Source organism: Mus caroli, unplaced genomic scaffold (assembly GCF_978045245.1).
Source record: "Mus caroli unplaced genomic scaffold, Mus_caroli_1 scaffold_18, whole genome shotgun sequence".
In the NCBI taxonomy this organism is placed as follows: Eukaryota; Metazoa; Chordata; class Mammalia; order Rodentia; family Muridae; genus Mus; species Mus caroli.
The window spans coordinates 54,458,995-54,478,143 of NW_028227273.1; the positions used below are offsets into that span (position 1 = coordinate 54,458,995).

At 36.3% G+C, this 19,149-nt stretch overlaps 1 pseudogene; it reads left to right on the forward strand.

Moving 5' to 3' along the window:
- The first annotated feature begins 5,695 nt into the window (after positions 1 to 5,695).
- LOC147000415 (cysteine-rich secretory protein 3-like) lies at positions 5,696 to 18,055 on the forward strand (annotated as a pseudogene).
- Positions 18,056 to 19,149: the final 1,094 nt, after the last annotated feature.

The window sequence follows — 19,149 nt, forward strand, 5'->3', positions numbered from 1 at the left end:
TGTATGAGGTGGAATCTCAGGGTCATTTTGGCTTGCATTTCCCTGATGACTTAGTATGTTAAACAATTTTTTATTGGGTATGTTATTTATTTACATTTCAAATGTTATCCCCTTTCCTAGTTTCCCCTCCAGAAACCCCCCATCCCATTTCTTCTTCCCCAGCATCTATGACAGTGCTACTGAAGCCATCTACTCCTGCCTCCCTAACCCAGCATTCTCTTATATTGGGGCATCAGGCCTTCTCCTGACCAAGGGCCTCTTCTCCCATTGAAGCCCTACAAGACCATCCTCTACTACATATGCTGTTGCTGCCATTGATCCCTGCATGTTTATTCTTTGGTTGTTGGTTTAGTCCCTGGAAGATCTGAGACATCTGGATGGGTGATATTGTTGTTCTTTCTATTGTGTTGAAAATCCCTTCAGATCCTTCAATCCCTTCTCTAACTTATCCATTGCATTTACATTCTTCTCAGCTATTGGAGATTCCTCAATTCAGAATTATTTGTTTAGCACAGTACCCCATTTTAAAGTATAATTATTTGACTCTCTGGAGTCTAATTACTTGAGTTATTTGTATATTTAGAGTTGGTAAAGATCTTTTCCATTTTGTCTTATAGACAATGTCCTTTGCTTTACAGAAGCTTTTCAATTTTATGACGTCACTTTTGTCAATTGTTGATTTTAGAGCATGAGACACTGTTGTTCTGTTCAGGAAAATGTCCCCTGTGCCCATGTGTTCCAGAAATTCTCCACTTTCTCTTCTATTAGATGCAATGCAACTGATTTTATGTGAAGATCTTTAATCTACTTGGACTTGAGCTTTATAAAAGGAGATAAGAACAGATCAATTTGTATTCTTCTATGAGCCAACTGCCAATTGAACCTGCACCATTTGTTGAAAATCAACATTCCAACTTATTTCTTCATTGAAACTGAAAGAGCAATTCTCAAATTCATCGGGAACAACAAACAAACAAACAAACAAAATATAGAAAAAAAATATTCTCAACAGTAAAAAACTTCCAGAGGAATCACCATCCCTGACCTAAAGCTATACTACAGAGCAATAGTGATAAAAACTGCATGGTATTGGTACAGAGAAGATCAAAAGAATAGAAGACCCAGAAATAAACCCAGACATGTATAGAGTCACTTGATCTTTGACAAAGAAGCCAAAATCATCCAGTGTAAAAAAGAGAGCATTTTCAAGTGAGGGGTTCTTATCATGTGTTGCTGGAGGCCATCCCTTGCCCTTAATTATTAATTATTGGCCTCTTGAGGTTGTGGAGCAGAAAGAACATCTGCAGGGGCAGGGTTGCTGTTCAATAATAAAATGTTTACCTCTCTTCAGTCTTAGTCACTTTGATGCTCTGGCTTACCTGCCTGAGTTTCTCTGAGGCCAGATACTGCAGTGTTTGGTTTTTAGCCCCTCATCTTAAAGCAGCAGGAGATTCTTGAAATGCCTTTCAAGACTATGTATGTACTACTTGAGACTTGTAAATGATTCTCTTGTATTTATCAAAACACAATTCTTAACAGCATTGCCTAGGGTATTTGGAGTCGGCTTTCTATCCGGCTTCATTTTTGTAGCACGGAAAAAGCTTAGAAATCATGGAACCTGTGTAGATCTACACACTGGAAGCAATTTGATATATTGTTCAATAGTATGTCTAACACCAGTCCACCAGAAAATATATTCCAATGCTTGTGGCTTTAACGATAACTGGAGTTCTTTATCAATATACTCTTGAAGGCATTATCACATTGAATTTTCAAAGGTTCAGGAAAAAATTATTTTCCAATGCATTCAACAATTTCCTAATTTCAACAATTAGGTTTGGACACTTCACTTTCTGTGAGGAAATCTTAAATTCTCAAGAGACATGAAAGATATAATTTCACACTCATTCTTAAAGGGACAATTAGTGTTCAATTGTTCATGTATGGGTATCTATTTGCTTTTGAGTAAAGGTATACTCATGTAAATATATGTTCATGGAGACTAGAAATTGTCCAATCCCCTGCAGTTACAAGCAATAGTGACACACCATACATAGCTAGAAGAAACAAAACTCATTATTCTATTTAAGAGTATGAAGTACTCTAAATCCAAGTCACCTTTGTAGACCCCTTAAAAAATCCTCACAGCTCTGATAAAATAAAAATTATTTGATTAAAAGTTTCTGAAGCATTTCCTGGCAAATATATACATACATTGTATTCACTACATGAGCATGAAAGAGCCAGTAAAATTTGTTTCTAATATACAGTCATCACATAATGTCAAAATGTCAGTTAGATAACAAGAAATAAAATCTGGCATGACAAATCCTGTGTCATACCTGGTTAACAAAGATGTGCTTCCACAAGCAGATTTTGCCAAAACAGGAACTATGCAGAGTATGTATAGACAGCTGAGACTCTTGTCTGATGTCACCTTTCTTCTTCCTGCAGGACAACGCCTCATTCTACTCTATAGCCAGTAGTAAGTCATCCTCCTTTATTATGAGATCAAGTTCCTAATGGAATACATTTACAACTAAACAACAGTGAAATTTTACAGTTAATAACTGCATGTGTGGTTGTTATCAGTATCATATTGATAATTTTATTGAGAACAATTGTTTATATTTTATCATATAAAGCGATATGCATGATTATACAGCTTAATTATTTATCTTGGAAATAATATTGTAAAGAGATAATGGGAATGAAACTTTTTAACTCTAAAATCAGAAATAATGTCTATGAATTTTTCCAAGTAGTTCTGTTAGTGGTATCTTTACTAAGACTACGATTCAGGAGTGTAGGGATTTTATTTAAAATCTATTTCTGTACAGTGATATAAATGTTTTTAAAATATGGGTGTGAAGGTATCCTTGCTACTGATTTTAAATTTATCAAAAGAATATTATAGCAGTAAACTTGAAATAAATGTGATATTGATGATCATTAGCAGAAAATATAAGTTGTCCATAAAATAATTCAAGACAAGCAAAAAACAAAACATACAGTGTTTCTGGTCTTAGGTGAATATATTCTGGTTGCTTATAGATTAATTACATGTATGAATTGTGCATATATTTTATATGACTGAGCACATAAGAACTTTGTGTTTGTGCAAACAAAAATGTTTCTGGAAAATATTAGGATTTCATGGAACTATTCAATGCCTATCAGAAAGAAATTATATGATACTGCAGAAGATATTAACTCCAAAGAGCATTTATGGATGTTTTCTTCCATGTGTCTCAATGATGTGCTCTGCTTTTTTATATTTGAACCTACAGTGCCTGTCAATGTATCTAAACTTCTGAATTTGGATAAAATGCAGTCAAAGTTATAACAAGTATAAATCCTGAAATCTATTAGATAGAGGGATGCAAATTTATGAGACAAAGGGTGGATTGCAGAAATGAGTGTTAGACATTTCAAGAATTGTACATCAGGACCAGTTCAGAATTTCAATGCTACTGCTGAGCAAATTCAAGGAATCAAGGACATTCCTTCTTGGAAAAAATTATTTTGTAGGAATTGACAAGAGTGTTTTTGCAACATTTTTGTCCATATTCATTTCTAGCAGTTTCGTAGAACATATGCTCTCTATTGACTAATTCATACCTCAGAAAAACATGACAAAGCAATCAAGAGTGACAATTACCATATTATATTGGAATTTAGAAAATATTACAGTAGATAATTGGGAGAATATGATCCATTAGAATCGTGTTATTTTTCCTGTAATGTCCTCATCATATGTATTTCTGCAGGGATTTTATTGACATATTTCCATGTGTACATAACCTTCAAAGCATTGTAATTTCTGGCTTTCAGAACTGAATGCTTTAAGATGGTGCTTCTATTTCACTTATGTTACCTGAGTTCTTTTTTTTTTTATCAGTTTTCTTTTTTTTTGATATCTTTTTTATTACATATTTTCCTCAATTACATTTCCAATGCTATCCCAAAAGTACCCCATACCCTCCCCCACCACTTACCTACCCACCCATTCCTATTTTTTGGCCCTGGCATTCCCCTCTACTGGGGCATATAAAGTTTGTGTGTCCTATGGGCCTCTCTTTCCAGTGATGGCCAACTAGGCCATCTTTTGATACATATGCAGCTAGAGTCAAGCCTATGGATAATAGGAGTTACCTGAGTTCTTATGGGACACCTCATTACAAAATCTCTAATGCTGTGATTGCTCATGTGTAGAGTGGAATATTTAGTCACAGTGTCTCCCAACTATGTTTTTATGAGTTTGAAATGAATCCCACAGAGAGTCACATGATAAGTGACACCAAGCCCATAGTCACAGTATCTATGTTATTGTCAGAGCCTAAGTTATGGCAAGGAGTGCTTTGACACATTTCATAAAAATTAGTTATTTATGCATTGTATTCATTCCACATAGATCTTTACTTATTAATTGTAGAGAAAGAGAAACTTTTCTTACTGGTTAGGGGAAACCATTAGCCTAACAAATTTAAAAGTGTGAGTGCAGTCAAGATGACTCAGTAGAGAATGCACCAGGTATACAAGCTTGGGGGTCAGAGTTCAAATCACCAAGCCCATCTAAAATCCAGATGGGTGTGTCTACATGCTATTCATATCCAGGAGAAGGCTGAGGCAGAATGTACTTGGAACAAGTTGTGGAGTCAGAGCAACTGAAATGGTGAGACCTGAGAGCTCTGCTAGATCTTGTCTCAAATTACAGGGTGAAAAGCAATTGCCTCGGATCTCTATATGCAAGCATACATATATATTGCATAGTGGCATACATTTAAATATTTGTGCATGTGTTTGTGTTTATGTGGCAGGCTGTTTTGCAATATACCATTAATAAGAAGATATGTTCCAAATTCTTTGTTTCCAAATGAAGAGAAAACACTTTTAGTGAATAATTAACAAACAAATAAACATCATATCCTCAGTAGACAACATTCTGGCTAGTTTTATTTCAACTTCATACAGTCAGTGTTATTTGAGTGGAGGATATCCCAGTTGAGAGAACACTTCCAAATGAGTAGGCTGTATGCAGGCAAATTTTTAGGAAATTTTCTCAATTATGAGTTGAAGAAGTAGGCCTCATTCCTTTTTGGGTAGTGCCAATTCTAGGCTGGTGGCCCTAAACTCTATAAGAAAGTAAGCTAAGCAAATAATTGGGAACAAGTCAGTAACACCTGTCCATGGTGTCTTCATCAACCCTGCCTCCAGCTTCCTTCTGTGTTTGAGGTCCCACTTTGGCTTCTCTCAGTGAGCTGTGATTTGGAAATATAAGCCATATAAACCCTCTCCAAGTTGTTTGTGGTCATGCTGTTTCATCACAGCAATAATAACCAGAACAAAGACATAGATTTTACCCAGGTTTTTGAAAAAAAAAAAGATTCTGACAGGAGTGATATGATACATTCTCACTTCTACTTGGAAGATGTATTCCTAACAATATATTTATAAAGGGGTAGGAAACACTTATCAAGAAATGGTTAGTCTTAACTTGTTAGTGCCCTGTCATGGTAACAACTGGAAGACCTTGATATTGTTGGAAGGAAAAAGAGAGAATGGTTAGACTCCTAGAACCTGATGAGAGGACCTACATTGATTTCATCTCAGAGCATTTGTAGGTGTGTTTCTCAGAACCCAATGTACTAATCATCATAATGCATGTTTTTGTTCTCTTCTTTGTTCTCTAGCCATGGCATTAATGCTTGTGCTGTTCTTCCTGGCTGCTGTACTGCCCCCATCCTTTCTTCAAGATAGCTCTCAGGTAAGGGTAAGCATTATTATCTTATCAGAACAATTTAGGCAGGTATGAAGGCTATGCAAATAAGCAACTAGACAACTAGATCACTCTTCAATTTTTTTTTTCTTTTGATTTTTTTTGAGTCAGGCTTTCTCTGTATAACCCAGAACTCACTGTGTAGACCAGGCTGGCCTTGAACTCAGAAATCCACATGCCCCTGCCTCCCATATGCTGGTATTCAAGGTGTGTGTCAACACTGCCCAGTCTTCAAATTTTTAAAAGACCAGTGTGTGTAGTAATCACAAAGTACTCATTGATAGTTCAGAACAGTTGACATTATTTTAAAAGTGTGGTAAAAGAACTTGTAGCCCTAATTACAAGTGAATATTGAATATGTTTATTTAGGTTGATTAAATTAAAATACTTATATTTATGCAATATCTAAAGGAATAGGCATGCATTCATTACACAAAGATAATATCAAAGAAAAGACTAGAGACAAATATATCATAATACATTTTGTATAAAGAACCATTAAGTTGTATTTTTTCAATATAGATTAAATATAAATATTGATATTAATTTAAAATACCCACTTCTTTTTAATGTGGTCAAGAAATAAAAGTTACACATGATATTTGAAATATATTTGTATTGGAATTTTCCTATCTCTAGATTTATTTCTTTTTTTTAATTTTTTAATTTTTAATATTTTTATTACATATCTTCCTCAGTTACATTTCCAATGCTATCCCAAAAGTTCCCCATAGCGCCCCCCACTTCCCTACCCACCCATTCCCATTCTTTTGGCCCTGGCATTCCCCTATATTGGGGCATATAAAGTTTGCAAGTCCAATGGGCCTCTCTTTCCAGTGATGGCCGACTAGGCCATCTTTCGATACATATGCAGCTAGAGACAAGAGCTCCGGGGTTCTGGTTAGTACATCCTGTTGTTCCAACAATAGGGTTGCAGATCCCTTTAGCTCCTTGGGTACTTTCTCTAGCTTCTCCATTGGGAGCCCTGTGATACATTCAATAGCTGACTGTGAACATCCACTCCTGTGTTTGCTAGGCCCTGGCATCGTCTCACAAGAGACAGCTATATTTGGGTCCTTTCAGCAAAATCTTGCTAGTGTAGTTTCTGTTTTAAGAATTGTTATTATTTTATGTAATCCATTTCTGTGTGGTCCTCACTGAAACTTTGTATTATATTTCAAATAGCACAACTTCATTATATGTATAATATATATATCTTTTTCATAGATATTTTGTGAAAGATTATTTGTCTATTTTCAAATTTAAAAGTTTGCTAGATTATAGCTAGGGATGACACTAAAAAACACTTGCTCAGAATGAATAAATCCCTGGGATTAATCCTCAGGCACATAGACACACACACACACACACACACACACACACACACACACTCTAACATTCACACAATGCTGTAAGTACATCTACAATGCAAACAATAAATATGAGCCAAATATTAACTATTTATAATATTTTCTTTTATTTAGATATTACCAGTGAGGCTTAGCCATCCTTTTAAATGATGGAGTATGTAGGAATAGCAAAGATATTTCCCATCTTGTTAGAAAGCTACTAAAATTAAAAGCCTTCTATATTGCTGTACCCTCATACTCTTCTCTGGTCTGGGCATTGGAGACAACTGGAATTCTTCAAGAATAGGGAGTGCCAATTACTGGACAAACTTGTTTTGGAATATAAGCCTCATGGCTTATTTTCTTTTTGGTTACCATATCCAAATTAGAAATCTAGACACTATTTATAATATAGGTGTTTATTGACATTGTTGGTATTGCTAGTTTCTTAAACTGATTCTGTTTTATTGCACCTTTGAACTATCTATTCTCCCTCCATTCCTCCTAACCACTCACTTTTTTTCATTGGTCTACTGATATCTCTTCAGAGAATTTCAAGATACAAATAGCAGAGCAATTCAGAGTCACCTTTGATGAATGAAGTTTTCTTTGAAAGTTATCATGAAGAACTGATTTCCCTGACATTCATTTCCATTCCTGTCTTAAATTTGTGCTGTTATAATTATTAGGTCATATTACCTACCCAATATAAACCCTTTAACTAGTTTTTATCCTTATATTTCCGTGTTAATAATATCTCTTTAAAAATATTACCATTGTCTGTCAAGGAAAGAGAAGCACGCTTATTGTCTCTTCAAGTTTTCAGTGACCAAGAAAGGTAGAAAAAAGCAGAAAATAATAATGGCTTTCTCATAAAAGTATATTATGGCTTTAGAAAGGTAACAACCATAAGTAGGGTTTTCAGTTGAAATGGAATATCTAAGGAGATATTCCTTTGTGGATAAGCACATTTACTACTCTTGCAACGTAAATTTTGGTTTAAATTACCTATCTCAATTTGCCTAAATTCATCTGTAACTCCAACTCCAAAGGATCTGCTATGCTCCTCTGTCCTCTACATGTGTTTTTCTCATCTATACAAACGTATACACTTAGTTAAAAACAAATACGTTTAGAAAATTATGCCTTTTCCTCAATAAATAAATACTGAATATTATTGTCACTTTACTTTATAACATGATATGAGAATTTTCCAACAACGACTTAAAAACATACATTCTTTCTGTCTTAAAAATCACTACTTGTTAAGAAAAAAATTCACTAGCTGTGAGAAAGTCCTTGGCTCAAGGCATTCATTGGTGCTTTCAGAACATAAAACAACAGCTAGATGTAGACATTTTGCAAATACTGGTAATACAGTATGATTAGATCTATGTGACAAATGTCTGCAGAAATTTGATGAAACTAAGGACTACATGAAAGAGAACCAGCTTATCCAAGAAGTAAGATGAAATGTATGTGCAGGTCTGTCCACTGATAATTAAGCACTAACATCTTGCTCTACACTGTAGAAGAAGAGAGGATTTGAAGTATACTTCCATCAGCAAGGGGTATTTAGATCTCTGCCAATTCTTATACACTTTACCTACCTGTCCCACACAAACACAAAAACGTGAAACTAAATATCAGCTTCTGAGTTAACAACAGGTTTATTTATGTTCACTAAACTTTAAAGCCAGTAATACTCAAGAAGTTCAAGAACCCATTGCCTACAAATTGACATAGATATTATATTAGACAATACTCTTTGGAGGGATCACAAAATCATATTACATATAAAAATTCTCTTACTGAAATAGATAATTGAATCCACACATATAGTGTGTCTAGACCTCCATAGTCTCACAAGCCTCCAAACTCCGTATCAAAGACTAGATATCTCTTTCAAAGATGTATAATAAATTATGTGTTTCATTTCTTAAAACTTCCTTGCTATAGCCTAATTGTGTGGGAATGACTTAAGGTTCTCTACCATGCATGACTATTGTTATAGACTTTTCTTTTTCTTTTTTTTCTTTTTTTTTGTTTGGTTTTTCGAGACAGCATTTCTCTGTATAGCCCTGGCTGTCCTGGAACTCACGCTGTAGACCAGGCTGGCCTCGAACTCAGAAATCCGTCTGCCTCTGCCTCCCAAGTGCTGGGATTAAATGCATGCGCCACCACGCCAGGCGTTATAGACTTTTCTTAAATAAAATTTGATATTTGTTGATTAGAAAAGGTTTTTACTTTTTTTTTTTTTTTTTTTTTTTACTTTTACTTTGACATGCCATGAATTCATGCTTTATTCTCAAAATTTCTGTTTAAAATGTTTCCGATGAAAAGTAACAGATGTTCTTAAGTTTTAGTTTCAAGGTCAATGTCTAATATTGTCTGAGCACTTTTATAATGAACTTCCTTCACCTGAGACATCATTTTCACCAGTTTATGTAACCTTATCATACACTAATGTGACTTTCATTTTATTTCCCTTTAGGAAAACAGTCTTGAGAAACTTTCAACCACTAAAAACTCAGTCCAAGAAGAGATTGTAAGCCAGCACAACCAATTGAGACGAATGGTTTCTCCACCTGGCAGTGACTTACTAAAAATGGTGAGGGCTCACACCAGGGCAGTGCATTTGGAAGAGCTGTGTTATGCTAATTGGCTGTTTTATAGTTTTATAGTTTATAAAATTGTCTCTGACCATGCCAACTTTGTGTCTTATAAATAGATCACAAGTGAAACATGGTAGGGATCATCTCTTTCTCTCCTTTAAAGATTGAAGGATGAAACTACTAATTAAAGTAATATGATGGGGCTTGAAATTAGAATCTCCTTTTAATTTTATCCTATTAGTTTTTATTTATGGGTATGTTTGTCTTGGGTATATTTATGCACTTTTGAATGTATGTGCTTAATCAGAAGAGAGTCTATAGACATCAAAAGGAATTGTATTTTTGGGAGCTGAATTTACAGTGGTTTTAACCCATTCCATATGGATGCTACAAGTTGAATTCAAGTGTGCTAAAGTAGCAGGATAGGCTCTTATCTGTTCAGGTGCTTTTGCAGCCCTCTGTAATTAGAATTTCTAAATTTCGATCATTTAATCGAGTATCTGATCTACCTTGTTTTGTGATTTTCTTTTTGTTTTTATATTGTTTGTTTGTTTGTTTGTTTGTTTGTTTTTAGTCAGGGTTTCTCTCTGTATTCCAGGTTGTCTGGAACAGAGTCTGTAGACCAGGCTAGCCTCAAACTCATGGAGATCTACCTGTCTCTGCTTCTAGAGTGCTGAGATTAAAGACATGTACATAAGTGGTAGCTTATCTGATGATGTGGCTTGTTCATGTTCATAAGATATATTTTTAATTATAAAAATGTGTTTTATCTGAGCAACTCATTCTTCATTTTTTTCTCAGAAAACATCAAATATTTTCATTATCTTTCTTTACTTTTTTTTTGTTTTTGATTTGGTGGAATACAGATCTCACTGTATAGTACAGGATGTCTTCAAATACATAATCTTGTGTAAGACAGCAATGTGTATGTTCCAAACTCTATCTTCATTTTTGGTGACAGCAACTTATGTACATTCTGGGTAGCTGATTAGTATATTATGTTAAAAATAAATTATTAGACATACTCTTTACATGAGGAAGTATAGAAAGTATGAGAACATAAATAAATGGACTATAAGATATATTACTTCTTGAAACATTACAAATGGTAATCTCTGGATGAATTTGAAAATCATTTAATTATCCATTATTAAGGTTGTACTTCTTAGCTATCATTATTTTAATCACATAGTGTTTAAAAAGTTTTATTTTAAGTGGTTTAACATTCAGTTAAAGTATAAAGTAATTTAGAATTTGCAGAGACTGAGAAAATACTAATCTATTTATTGGGTGTTAAAAGTTGTTTTTTTCTCCATTCTTGGTAGAATATTTAGCTCATGAAATTTTAAATGTTAACATATTGTTACTTCTATTTTTGTTTGTTTTGTACTTGTAAGCAATGACTATGAAGAAGGCTTACACAAAACAATCATGCTAAATATGTAACAATTCCCATAAAAATCTCTAGTAGAACAGAAGAGAAATTAAATAAGTTAGTTGTTTGTCTTTTTGAAGACTTTACATCAACATTTCTTACATATGAGACACACATACAATATTACACACTCCCTCACACGTTTTCACACAGGTATGGAGAGTTTAATGTGTCAATGAATCAACTTAAGGAGAGAAGCTACTTAGAAATAAGACTCTGTATCTATGCAGTTCATATGCTGTTCAGCCCACAAATTGAATGCCTGTGGCTACTGTTCAGAAGAATGATTAAGTCTGAAGCATGCCTCTAATGAAATAATCAAAAGCCACTGTGAGCAATGTCTTTAAAGACCAGGAATTCTGCTTTGTATAGCCTCTCCTCTCCTCTCCTCTCCCTCTCCTCTCCCTCTCCTCTCCCCCTCTCCCTCTCCTCTCCCCCTCTCCCTCTCCCTCTCCCTCTCCCTCTCCCTCTCCCTCTCCCTCTCCCTCTCCCTCTCCCTCTCCCTCTCCCTCTCCCTCTCCCTCTCCCTCTCCCTCTCCCTCTCCCTCTCCCTCTCCCTCTCCCTCTCCCTCTCCCTCTCCCTCTCCCTCTCCCTCTCCCTCTCCCTCTCCCTCTCCCTCTCCCTCTCCCTCTCCCTCTCCCTCTCCCTCTCCCTCTCCCCTCTCCCCTCTCCCCTCTCCCCTCTCCCCTCTCCCCTCTCCCTCTCCCTCTCCCTCTCCCTCTCCCTCTCCCTCTCCCTCTCCCTCTCCCTCTCCCTCTCCCTCTCCCTCTCCCTCCCCTCCCCTCCCCCCCCTCTCTCTCTCTCTCTCTCTCTCTCTCTCTCTCTCTCTCTTTCCTGCTGCCTTAACAATTGGTCTATTTCTTTCCCATAGATTTAAAATGTGGTGAGAATTTGTTCATGTCATCTTACTTTGCACCATGGTCTTCTGTAATCCAAGGATGGTATAATGATTACAAAGATGTTACATCTGGTGTGGGCCCAAAGCAAAATGACAGTGTGGTCGGACATCATACTCAGGTAAGAAAAAAATATTTTCTCTATAAATGAGAGGCAAGAAAGTATTTGAATTACCTGATCACGGCTGCACATCAGCTTTGTTTGGCTCCTGAAGGAGAATGAGAACAATTTCCCAAAAGTTTTCATTCCAGAACCCCTGACAGCTGATTTCCAGACAAATGAGGTGACTATATTAGCAAGAATTACACAATTGTGCCTCAATTCAGGCCACTGTCAAATAGTGCCTACAAAAGCTAAGAGAGAAAATAAAGTGCTAAGGGGATTCTGAATGGCTGATTGGAGAGAAGATCCAGATATGGTATAGGCAGATGTCTAAGTCCAGGGTTAGTTTGTTTGTTTGTCCAATAAAACAATATGAGAAAAAGCAAATTGTTTATTTCGTTTATACTTCTAGGTTGCTGTTCATCACCAAAGCATGTGATGGCAGGAACTTAGACACTGCAGGAGACTGGAAGCAGAAGCTGATACAGATGCTATGGAGGGTGTTACATCTATGCTTCCTGTGCCGTGCTCAGCCCTCTTTGTTATAGAATCTAGGACCACCGACCCAGGAATGGCCCAACAACCGTGAGCTGGGAAGTCCTTCATTGATCAGTAACTATGACTTACATCTATATCTTAGGGAGGCATTTTCTCCCCTGAGGCTTCTTCTTCTCTGATGACTACAACTTTGTCAAGTTGCTACAAAAAACAACCAATAGAACTGTCCCCTTGTCAAGTTGACACACAACCATATGCATTACTTTTAAGCCACAAGCTTTTTTTTTTCTTATTAACCACAAAATCTCACATGTAAATACAAATAACTTTAAAAAGTCCCACAGTATCTACAAATTCAAAAGCATTAAAATTTCAATCTCCTTAAAAATTCAAAATCTCTTCTAAAAGTTTAAAGTTTTTCAGTAGTCCATTCTGGTAAAAATCTAAATTAAATGTAATGTATTTTTCTTTCTTTTTTTTTTAAATTTTTAATATTTTTTATTACATATTTTCCTCAATTATATTTCCAATGCTATCCCAAAAGTCCTCCATACCCCCCAATTCCCTACCCACCATTCCCATTCTTTTGGCCCTGGCATTCCCCTGTATTGGAGCATATAAAGTTTGCAAGTCCAATGGGCCTCTCTTTCCAGTGATGGCCGACTAGGCCATCTTTCGATACATATGCAGCAAGAGACAAGAGCTCTGGGGTACTGGTTAGTTCATCATGTTGTTCCCCCTATAGGGTTGCAGATCCCTTTAACTCCTTGGGTACTTTCTCTAGCTTCTCCATTGGGAGACCTGTGATCCATCCAATAGCTGACTGTGAGCATCCACTTCTGTGTTTGCTAGGCCCCGGCATAGTCTCACAAGAGACAGCTATATCTGGGTCCTTTCAGCAAAATCTCGCTAGTGTATGCAATGGTGTTAGCGTTTGGAAGCTGATTATGGGATGGATCCCTGGATATGGCAGTCTCTAGATGGTCCATCCTTTCATCACAGCTCCAAAATTTGTCTCTGTAACTCCTTCCATGGGTGTTTTGTTCCCAAATCTAAGAAGAGGCATAGTGTCCACAGTTTGGTCTTCATTCTTCTTGAGTTTCATGCGTTTAGCAAATTGTATCTTATATCTTGGGTATCCTAAGTTTTGGGCTAATATCCACTTATCAGTGAATACATATTGTGTGAGTTCCATTGGGATTGTGTTACCTCACTCAAGATGATGCCCTCCAGGTCCATCCATTTGGCTAGGAATTTCATAAATTCATTTTTTTAATAGCTGAGTACTACTCCATTGTGTAAATGTACCATAATTTCTGTATCCATTCCTCTGTTGAGGGGCATCTGGGTTCTTTCCAGCTTCTGGCTATTATAAATAAGGCTGCTATGAACATAGTGGAGCATGTGTCCTTCTTACGGGTTGGGACATCTCCTGGATATATGCCCAGGAGAGGTATTGCTGGATCCTCTGGTAGTACTATGTCCAATTTTCTGAGGAACCGCCAGACTGATTTCCAGAGTGGTTGTACAAGCTTGCAATCCCACCAACAATGGAGGAGTGTTCCTCTTTCTCCAAACCCTCGCCAACATCTGCTGTCACCTGAATTTTTGATCTTAGCCATTCTGACTGGTGTGAGGTGGAATCTCAGGGTTGTTTTGATTAGCATTTCCCTGATGATTAAGGATGTTGAACATTTTTTCAGGTGCTTCTCTGCCATTCGGTATTTCTCAGGTGAGAATTCTTTGTTCAGTTCTGAGCCCCATTTTTTAATGGGGTTAATTGATTTTCTGGAGTCCACCTTCTTGAGTTCTTTATATATATTGGATATTAGTCCCTTATCTGATTTAGGATAGGTAAAGATCCTTTCCCAATCTGTTGGTGGTTTTTTTGTATTATTGATGGTGTCTTTTGCCTTGCAGAAGCTTTGCAGTTTCATGAGGTCCCACTTGTCAATTCTCAATCTTACAGCACAAGCCATTACTGTTCTATTCAGGAATTTTTTCCCTGTGCCCATATCTTCAAGGCTTTTCCCCACTTTCTCCTCTATAATTTTCAGTGTCTCTGGTTTTATGTGAAGTTCCTTGATCTACTTAGACTTGACCTTAGTACAAGGAGATAGGAATGGATCGATTCGCATTCTTCTACATGATAACAACCAGTTGTGCCAGCACCATTTGTTGAAAATGCTGTCTTTCTTCCACTGGATGGTTTTAGCTCCCTTGTCAAAGATCAAGTGACCATAGGTGTGTGGGTTCATAGCTGGGTCTTCAATTCTATTCCATTGGTCTACTTGTCTGTCACTATACCAGTACCACGCAGTTTTTATCACAATTGCTCTGTAGTAACACTTTAAGTCAGGCATGGTGTTTCCACCAGAGGTTCTTTTATCCTTGAGAAGAGTTTTTGCTATCCTAGGTTTTTTGTTATTCCAGATGAATTTGCAGATTGCTCTTTCTAATTCGTTGAAGAATTGAGTTGGAATCTTGATCAGGATTGCATTGAATTTAAAAGCATAAAAATTTCAATCTCATTAAAAATTCAAAATCTCTCCTAAAGTTTAAATTTTTCAGTAGTCCATTCTTGTAAAAATCTAAATTAAATGTAATGTATTTTTCAAGAGGGAAGAAGCACAACATAATCACAATCTGAAACAAGCAACTGCTAAACCCCAACAGTTTAAGTAACTCAATGCCCAGTGTCTGGGATCCACACATGACCTTCTGGGCTCTTCCAAATGGCTTGGATCACCTCTCCATCTCTGTCAGGCAGCTTGTCTTCTAGGCTTCTGCTGGCTCCATTTCACTGATGTTGCTGTTATTGGTGGTGGAGGCATGGTATTTTAATTTCCAAAATGCTGAGGTCTGCAGCTGCAACTGAGCTGTAATTTCCCGAAATAGCTTTTCATAGGCTATCTTTCTGGTACCAAGTCTCAAATTCATTGCATGACCCCTTCAGTCCTGGCCCTTCAACTGCCACTGAGGTTTCACTTTCATCAATGGCTCTAAGAATGCCAAACTCTCCTTGCCTCTAAGAATTCCAAACTTCAGCTATTTTCCATGAATCTTCCATGCTTTCAAAATTAGTAACATTGCCAAGTCTAGCAGGCAGCCAAAATTACAACTTTGGCCACATAATCTGGAATGCAGCTTCTCTGTGCTCTCAGGAAAACACTTTCCAGCAGATTTCACCTTCATGATGATAGTCACTTCTTAATCACCACTAATCTTATCACCAGCTGACCAACATCAACTGTCCCGAAAACATAAAGTTTTACTTCAGTAGTTCTGGTATCTCATTAGTAACAGCTGATTTTGTTTTTTTTAGCTCTAGCTAAGAAGAACTGCAAAATCTTAAAGTAAAATAGAAAATGACCCTAATAGAGTCTTTAATTTCCTTTGAAATTTCACATTCGTAAAATGTGAAATTTTACGAATTTCGGTACTCTTCAGTTCTGTTCAACATTCTTATCTTCCAAGCTCCTAAATCTTCCCTCAGATCTTTTAATATACAATGGATTTTCTAGCTCAAAGTTCCAAAGTCCTTTCAAAATCCTCCCTAAAATATGGTCAGGGATGTCACAGCAATACTGCACTATGGTTTTACCAAAATCTGTAATATATTCAGGGTTCTCTAGAGTCACATAACTTAGGGATAGAATCTCTCTCTCTCTCTCTCTCTCTCTCTCTGTCTGTCTGTCTCTTTCACATTTATATTTGAGATCCTAAAAGGATGTACGTCAAGGGACAGTGCTACCTATTCTAAATTTACAATGCATTTAGGGTTGTATTAGGGGTAGCTGTATCATATTACACATTATTGTGACCTAATTATTGTTTATGAATTTGTGATTCTACAATGATAGTCATATCTTATTAGGCATTATTATCACCTAGCTATTGTTTGCATTTGGACCTGAAATATGATTTGTGTCAAAATGACGAGGGGTGTATTATAATTGGTTGCCAACATGACCATATCTGGAATGAATTATAACCAAAAAGAACACATACCTGTTTTCTGGATCTGAAGGCTAAAAGACAATATGTCTTTTTTCATGATTTTGAGTTTGGAAGACACAAGCTTTTGATGAAGATACTGAGGTGAGATCACACACACATACACACAGTTTTTGATATGTATCAACATACTCTTTAATCCAGATGTTCAGGCATACCTTTAATCTGGGCCTTATTTTCTGCTAGAGGCCTATAAGTACAAAGAAAAAAGAAAAGGTTCTTTCACTTTTACCTGCTTATATTTCCGTCTCTAGCATGTTCACTGGAGTCTACTTATTTAGGATTCTGGGTTATAGAGAAGACCATTTGAAATACTATCAATGTGGTATTGAGCAACTACTAGATTTTTGGGCTTGTCATTCACAGCTGGTCATTGCTTGGTTAGTTGTATTGCAGTCTGTAAGTCATTAAAATTAACATACACATTTATTTCATAAGTTCTGTGACTCTAGAGATCCTTGACTAATGTAGCAGCAAACAACTCCAATTCTTTGATCTGATCAGATCCTACAGGCTGAGATATTTGAGCTGAAACCTGGTTTCAGGAAGGAACCAGAAAATTCAAGATCAGTTTTCTACACAGAAGCACTCACCACACACAACTTTCAGAAAATATAAATGATTAATAAGTGATAGCCTTGGTCCAGGCTTGACCAGAAAGGTTTGCATGTCAGTCATGAAATCTGTCCAATTGGGAAGGCAGATACTCATGGCCAGGTGTTAGCATCCAACTGAACACCTCTTCTGTGATTCTGGGAGGAATTCATGGAACCTTTGATGGCTGACTAGGAATTGACATGATATCCAGGTTACTCTCTTGTAGTTTATTGTCACGTGCCTAAAAGATAGGAAGCAGAGAAATTTTACATCTCACCAGGATCTTCCTGGTATCCATGGCTTTATGATGTCTTTCATTTTGACATGAAGATCATTGGCCTCACCAATCCGTTTGCTTTCTCATCATCTTAGAAACTGTCAAAAATGCACTACAATAACAACAAAGTTCTTGACATAAGGCAGGAACAGTTTCTAGCCTCCCTAAACTCCCCTATATGCTTTCTGTAAGCTTTACTGGAGTAGGTGATTAAAAAATAGGCTCTGAGGGCTCTTTTAACATTTGTAGTCTGATTCAATCATTTAAGTAAGCCCAGAAGGCATATAGTAACAAAGTATACCAAAGGTGTTTTAAGTTTACATTGTCTATTTGTTTTTCTGCATTATTTTTCTCTGACACATGTTCCATATTCATTCCTGGGTGTGCAGGTTGTTTGGAATTCAAATTTATAAGTTGCATGTGGAGTTGCTGAATGCCCTGAAAATCCACTGAGATACTTTTATGTTTGTCACTATTGTTCTGTGTAAGTATGCAATTTAGAGTTCATTTTCAACAACATCAATTTCAATTTAACATTTTTAATTGTCATAGTGTAAAAAATGATTAAAGATATACATTAAACATGAAAGGGAAATGCAAACTTTTAAATACTTCACTTAGTTGAACTTACTATTACAAAATTCATGAAATGGCTAACTCATCAGTTCTATAAATCACACTCAGAAACTTTCACCCTATGCTTAAATTTTTTTTTCTTTTTCCCCTTCGGTTGGAATGTTCTGGATTCATGGTGACCACAAAATATAGAGATTGTTACTGTCAAATATTCAGTTATGGCTAAGTTTATACTTTACAAAGGAATCTGTTAATACTAGGAAAAGGGTGATCATTAGTGAATAACCCAGGATAGTGATTGCTGAGTTTCCACAAAAGTAGTCCTATGTCTGATTATATAGGCTGTTATCTTTACTTATAGTTATTTGTCTTTTGAGAATTTCATAAAGGAGTACTAAATTTGCATAATTTTCACCCTTCCAACTATTTCTCCCAATCTTCCAAGCCCACATTCTCTCTCAAATTCATTATGCCATCATTAAATTATATTGTTATACACCTACATGTTCTATACATATATGCATATATAATAGCATACATTTATACGTATATGTATGTATAACACACACACATTGTACCATTGAGTTAAGTTAGTATTGCTCTGATGTTTAAGTGTTTGTGGTTAACCACTTTGTACTGGATAACCTACCAAGAGTCTCCACCCTGGAGATTCCCTTTCTCAACATCCATGGTTATACAAAACTCTATCCAAAGCAATATAGCTTTTGATTGCCTCTCAGTCCTTGAAGAAGAGACCCTTTTCCTGAAAATATCACACACTTCAGAAACAGGAGGTAGAGGAAGTGAACTGGAACTGACTTGGAAGGCTACTTCCTGTAGACCATCTCTTGTAGTATTAGAATACGCTATGAAAACTGCCAAGGGAGAAAATAATCAACAAATATATTTTCCTGTAAAGCCATAACAATGACCAGTCCAGTTGCTATATTTTCAAGGCCTTGTGTTTATGGATCTATTTATGCATGTGCACATATCCACAAAGACC